The sequence below is a fragment of the Hippopotamus amphibius genome, chromosome 8, assembly GCF_030028045.1.
Source record: "Hippopotamus amphibius kiboko isolate mHipAmp2 chromosome 8, mHipAmp2.hap2, whole genome shotgun sequence".
NCBI lineage: Eukaryota > Metazoa > Chordata > Mammalia > Artiodactyla > Hippopotamidae > Hippopotamus > Hippopotamus amphibius.
Genome location: NC_080193.1, coordinates 9,287,007 through 9,294,449, shown reverse-complemented (window position 1 = coordinate 9,294,449; position 7,443 = coordinate 9,287,007).

The window sequence follows — 7,443 nt, the reverse complement described above, 5'->3', positions numbered from 1 at the left end:
GCCAGGGTTCAATCCCTGGGCAGGGAACTAGATCTCACATGCCACAACTAAAGATTCTGCACATCACAACGAAGAACTTCTGTGTTGCAACTAAGAGCCGGAGCAGCCAAATAAATAAATAAACAAATAAATATTTTTTGAAAAATATAAAGATTAATGGATTTGACACTATTAGAAAGAACAAATGGTGGGAGAGAGGGAGAAAGAAGGAAAGAAATAAGAAGGGAAGGAAGGAAGGAAGGAAGGAAGGAAGGAAGGAAGGAAGGAAGGAAGGAAGGAAGGAAGAAGGAAGCAGGGAAGGGGAGGGAAAGAGAGAGAGAAAGAGAAAAAGAGAGAATTTGCCCATAATAACACGGCTCACAAGCCCAAACTTGAACCCAGGTTAGGGTTCCCAGATCTAGTAAATAAAAACACATGACACCCAGTGTTATACCTGCAGCAAATAAAAATACAGGACACCCTGTGTTTTATCTGACGACCCTCACCCAGGCTGTCTGTGTCCAGAGCTGAAACACTCAGCTACCACCCTGGAGAGCTTTACAGAGAGTTGAGAAGGGCCCCAAGGATGTGGGACTCCCACACCCCATGGCCAGAGGTGGGCCTTTGCTTCAAAGAGTTCTGTGCTGTGTACAAAAAAGCAAATTCAGCACAGTATTTAGTTTTGGAAAATGAAGTGGTGTGACACCTGTTGTTTCCATGATCCAAACTATAGAAAGTAAAGTTCACAGCATATTCTCAGCTCTTGGAATGAGTAGACGATATCTCGTAGAAGGGATGTGAGATTTTTGATATTTATTAGAAGGGAGCATGAGTTTTGTTTGTTTTAAAAAAGGAAAAGTGTTGAGAAACACTGAGCTGATTGAATCTGCTCATTTTACAGTTGGGTAAACTGAGGCCCAAAGAGTAGACGAGATGAGCCCTTAGTCCCACAGCGTTGTAGGGCTTACTTGGTCTGCTGATCACAAGGACACTGAGAAACTACTCTGAAGTCCAAAGTTCACTGATCATACTGATAGGAGATACCAGAAGAAGGCCTACAAAGGACCTTTGGAAACAATTTCTGTTTATTTGGCGGAAGGTGTTGGAGTCGAAGATTCACCTGACCCACTGGCTGGTTGATAACAACATGACCTTCTAGCAGCTCTGAAATACACTCAGGCCAGAAGAAAAGGATCCTTGGCTGGGAGAATGAGGCAGAACTCTGTGGAGGGCCAGGTGAAGTTAGAGAATAACCAGTGAACCCTACACACACCCCCACACACTCTCAGAGGAAATTAGCTTTATTAGAACTTTTCTAAGTATTAACATCATCGTAACCTCTATAAATGTATATAATACAGAAGGTAGAAAAAAGAAAGTACTAATTACCTGCCACCAATCCCACCACTAAGAAATAGGGACCATTAACACTTTGGGCGAATGTCCCCGGACGTTAACATAAACACACCTGGGTGACAAAAATGGGCTCATGGGACTTCTTAGGTGACGCAGTGGGTAAGAATCCGCCTGCCAATGCAGGGGACACGGGTTCGATCCCTGCCCCAGGAACATACCACATGCCGCGGAGCAACTAAGCCTGTGCACCACAACTGTTGAGCCTGCGCTCTAGAGCCCGTGAGCTGCAACTATTGAGCCCATGTGCCACAGCTACTGAAGCCCACGCGCCTGGAGCCCGTGCTCTGCAACAGGAGAGGACACCGCAATGAGAAGCCCGCGCACCACGAGGAAGGGTAGCCCCCGCTCGCCGCAACTCGAGAAAGCCCGTGTGCAGCAACGAAGACCCAACACAGCCAATAAAATAAATTTATAAAAAAAATAAAAATAAAATAATTTAAAAATTAAAAAAAAAAGGGCTCATGTTATACGTGCTGTTTTGACTTCCGTTCTGTCTGGTTACCAATATGGCATATCCTAAACACCCTTTCATACAACTGCAGAACAGGGGTGTCCTTTCACACAGGTTACCATTGTATGTGGATGTAACAATTTAAAAAATTTTGGGGGTGTAGCAATTTTAAAAGTCAGTCCCTATGGGGACAGTTCCTGTCATTTTTTGATATTACAAATATCCTAGGTGCATTTCTTGGCACACCTATTTCCCTACGGTCGAGTCCTAAAAATGGAATCATTGTGTCAAAGAGTTTGCACATATAAAATATTAGTCCATTTTGCCAGACAGCTCTCCAGAAGGACTCTATCAGCTGACAAGTTTAACGAGGCACCCACCCTCAGGTGCCCACCCTGTATTTGCACCACCCTGAGAATAGGAGCCTCCTTAAGTTTTGCACACCTCCCCCACTTGCCTCATCTTAGTTCCAGGCTTGTTAATAAGACTGCAAATATTTTCATTCGTTGATGGACCTTTAGATTTATTTCTTTATAAAGTGCCCCCTTTTGCCCAATTTCCTCTTGAAGTGTGTTGGTTATTTCTCTTATTAATTCGTAAGAACTCCCTTTATAATTATGGGTATTGTCCTTTCATTGCAAAGATTTCCCCCAATATGTCTGACTTACAAAGGTTTCAAAACTTTTTTTGGCAGCAACATGGATGGACTTAGAGACGATCATACTAAATGAAGTCAGAAAGAGAAAGACAAATACTATATGATATCACATACATGTGGAATCTAAAATACAACACACATGAACATATCTACGAAACAGAAACAGACTCACAGACAGAGAACAGACTTGTGGTTACCAAGGGCAAGAGGGATGGGAGATGGAAGGATTGGAAATCTGGGGTTAGCAGATGCAAACTGTTATACAGAGAATGCATAAACAACAAGGTCCTACTGTTTAGCACAGGAAATGATATTCAGTATCCTGGGATAAATCATAATGGAAAAGAATATAAAAAAGAATGTGTATATATATATGTATAACTGAATCACTTTGCTGTACAGAAGAAATTAACACAACATTGTAAATCAACTATACTTCAATTTAAAAAAAACCTTTTTGGAGTCAAATCTATTCACCTTTTTTTTCCCCCTTTTATGATTTCTGCCATTAATGTCATATTAGAAACCTTGCATCCCTGCCCTCTCTGCCTCATTTTATAAATTACTCACGCAGACTTTCTAGAACACTTGAGGGTTTCTTTGTAACACTGAAATATTTGATTCATTTGGAATTAATTTTGGAGAAAGAAGGGGGATAAAGATCCAGCTTGACTTGCTAGCCAATGGAACCAAAACTGTTGGCTGGCTCACTCATAATTTCTCTACTGATACCCCCCTGCTTTTATTATTCACTAAACTTTCTTGTGTGTTTTGGTCTATTCCTGGACTCTCCATTGATCTGTTTGTGGCTTTCTAAACCAGTGCCCATGCTGTTTTAATTTCTGCAGCTTTGTCACATGTTTTAATATCTAGTAGGACAGATCCCTTCTTTCTACTCTTCTTTTTTTGGTGACTAGTGATTAAGGCCAGTGACTCTGGAGTCAGGCAGGCAGACTCAGCTGGTACTCCAACCTTGCCCTCTCTATCTGTGTGGTCTTGGGCTGGTACTAAAGGAAACCAGAGAACAATCAGTAAGGCACATGGCAGGAGGTCCAAGAGCACATGTTAGCGTCAAACACGCATGAGGCCAACCCCAGCTCTACCCCTCATGGTCGTCAGAATCTCAGACAAGTCTCTTGAAGCTTTATATGTAGAATTTATGGTGGGGGGGCGGGAGGGAAGCTAATAACAGTTCCTTGTTATTGTAAAAATTAGATAACTAGGGACTTTGCTCTATTGTGGAATTAAGATGAAGTAGTGATTGAAGAGGACACAATGTACAGTATATGTTCAATAGATGTTATAAAACAAAACTCAACTGAGGAATTTTAAAGCTCTAATTGGCTTTAGTCAATGATTTATTGATTGGGCGGTATCCAATCTAGCAGATAGAAAGGAGTTCCCAGGAGCTGTCCAAAATGAAAGACTTGTATAGGTAGAAGGGAGCAGGAATAAGGAAGTTATACTGGGCAGAAAAGCAGATTGGGTATTGCAAGGCTACTTTCCTTTCAGGCAGGGGTCCCCAACCCTCGGACTGCTACCGGTCTGTGGCCTGTTAGGAACGGGGCCGCACAGCAGGAGGTGAGCAGCTGGCTGGCAAGCGAGCCAAGCTTCATCTGCCTTCCTCATCCCTCCCATTACCACTTGAACCTCCCCCCCAACACCGCACCCTGATCCATGAAAAAGCTGTCTTCCATGAAACTGGTCCCTGGTGCCAAAGAAGTTGGGGACCACTGGGGATGGCAGAGGTCTACCAGGCAGATAACCAAACTAGTGCTGATAAGGTGGTTCCTGGCTGGCTGATTTAAGATTCCATTTCTGGGACAAATAAAACTCTAATTAAAATGCAGTTTGGTGATGTTGGGCTTAGTGTAAGTGACTCCATTTTGGGCTTGTTGTCTTGTTTTTAACAATTGCCAGCTCGGTCAGTTATCTCTTATCAAGATCCCTTATACCCAAAAATGTCAGGGTGGGATTTTCATGGGAATTGAATTTAACTTAGAGTGATTGATAATTCTACTATAAAGTCTTTCCCTGCAAAAGAAAAAAGAAAAAAAATCCTCTCCATCTCTCTTTTTATGTCTCTTTTTTGTTCTTTGGTAGATTTTTATAACCCTTAATAGTTTTCTTCCAAAACTGGGATGCTACTTTCATATAATGGTTGGTAATCTGCTCTATTTCCCCCCAACTAAATATTTTATGAAACTCTTTCTCCAGTAGTGCATTATATCGTAACATATTTTTATATGACTGCTGTACTCGTTACCTATGGCTGTGTAGTACATCACTTCAAAATCTACCAGCTTAAAACAATAGTCATTTATTATCTCACACCTTTTCTGTGGGTCTGGAATCTGGGAGCAGCTTACCGGGGTGCTTCTGGCTCAGGGTCTCTCGTGAGGCTGCAGTCAGGATGTTGGCTGTGTCTGTAATCTCATCTGAAGGCTTGATGGGGGTTGGAAGATCCACTTTCAAGGTGGTTCACTCACACAGCTGGTAGATGGGTGCTGGCTGTTGGCAGGGGGCCTCAGTTTCTCACCATGAGGACCTCTCCCCATAGGGCTGCTTGCAGGTCCTCATGACACGGTGGCTGGCTAGATCACCCAGAGAGAGTGCTCCAAGCGTGAGCCAGAGGGAAGCCATGGCATCTTGTATGACCTAGCCTCAGAAGTCACCTGCTGCCACATCTGCAATATCCTAGTGGTTACACAGGTCTATTCATCATGAAGAGGACTCCAAAAGGGCATGAATACCAGGAGATGGGGGTCACTGAGGGCCAGCTAGGAGGGCCATCATATGCGTGTATCCAAATTTACTTAACCAATGGCCTCTCATGGGACATTTAATCACTCCAAATTACAGCCTGAGATTCCAAGGCCCAGCAAAGGTCAGTGTGTTGCTTGTGGTCACACAGCGAGTTGGAGGTAGAGTTAGGCTAGCCCAAGATCTGTGAGTACACCCACTGGAGAGGGGAAGGGAGGCCTGGAGGGAGGCAGACCCTCCCCATCTCCCAGGGAGAATCCAAGCACACAAATCAAGAGGTGAGTAGAGGGGCTTCCTAGGTGGTGCCGTGGTTAAGAATCCACCTGCCAATGCAGGGGACACGAGTTCGATACCTGCTCCAGGAAGATCCCACATGCCGCGGAGCAACTAAGCCCGTGTGCCACAACTACTAAGCCTGAGCTTTAGAGCCTGTGAGCCACAACTATTGAGCCCATGTGCCACACCTACTGAAGCCCATACGCCCAGAGTCCGTGCTCTGCAACAAAGAGAAGCCATGGCAATGAGGAGCCCGTGCACCACGACGAAGAGTAGCCCCCACTCACCATAGCTAGAGGAAGCCCGCGTAGCAATGAAAACCCAGTGCAGCCAGTAAATACATAAATAAATAAATTTAGTAAACAAAACAAAGCAAAAACAAAAGAGGTGAGTAGAGGAAAGGAGCCTTTCACCAGCTCCACACAAGAGCAAGGAACTCATGGTTGCCTGGCTATTGGTACCCATGGACCCACCCAGAGAGATGCCTTGATAGGACCCCTGGACCCCAGCAACTGCCCAGACCCACCACGGACACTGTGGGCCAAGTGGCCAAGGCTTTGAGTCCCAAACACCAATCCCTGCACATGGGGGCACATTCAGACACTCACGTCTCAAGCTAGAAAGGCCAACCACATACACAGGGGCCCAGGGGGCTAGTCAGCCGGGGTTCAAAACCTAGCTGTGCTCTGAGCCTCAGTTTCTAGAACCAAGGAAATGCTATGAGGTGTATTCATTTCCTAGGGCTGCTGTATCAAAGTACCACCAACTGGGTGCCTTAAATAACAGAAACTTGTTGCCTCACAGTTCTGGAGGCCAGACATTGGAAACCAAGCTGGTGGCAGGGTTGATTCCTTCTGAGGGCTGTGAGAATCTGTTCTGTGCTTCTCTCCTGGCTTCTTGTGGTTTGCTGGCCATCTGGGGTGTTCCTTGGCTTGTGGCAGCATAACTCCCACCTTCACGTTGGTGATTTCCCTGTGTCTCTATCTCTGTGGCTAAATTTCCCCTTTTCATAAGGACACAGTCATCTTGAATTAGGGCCCACTCTAATGATCTCATCTTAACTTGATCATCTGCACAGACCTTATTTTGAAATAAGGTCATCTTCACAGGTCCTGGGGGTTAGGACTTCAGCATCTTTGGGGCGGACACAATTCAATCCATGACGTTAGGTAACATCCATAAGAAGACAACACACTGTGCTTTTCATGTACACTACTCTGTTCAGTCCTGACAACCAATCCATGAGATAAGTGGTCCCATTCTTATCCCTATTTTCCAGAGCAAGAAAGAGCATCTCAGAAAAAGGAAGCACCTGACCCCGAACCCCACAGCTCCAAAGTCAGGAGGCCAGTTTGAACTAGCGGATCCCAGGATCCCCACACCTCCCTGGTGGGGTTGTCATGGTGATTCCTCTGCTCAAATGTCACCTTGTACCAGAGGTTTCCCTGACCACTTGCTTAAACAGCGTTCTCCATCACCCTCTCCCCCAGACTGCTTTGTTTCTCTTTCTAGCCCTTTTTACTACTTGACATCATATTTCATTTATTGGACACTGATCTGTGCCTGTCTTGTTCTAAGAACTCTGCCGACGAGTCATTTAAATATGGCATATTTAAATATTCGTATATTGTGTGAATAGATTAGCATATGTTATAGCAAATCTACATACTTAGATGTTGTTTGGCTATATCTCCCACTTGATTGGACACCACCCAAGGACAGTGACTCTGTTGTGTTCCCTGATGGACCCCAAATTCCTAGACTGGTGCTCAGCGGAGTGTAGGCACTCCATAAATTCTTGTTGAATGAATGGAGTGAATGTGAAAATGATACAATGTCCAAGAGTTGGCTGCAACATATTGGATTGTGACATCATAATAATTTTTTTATAGTTGTTAAA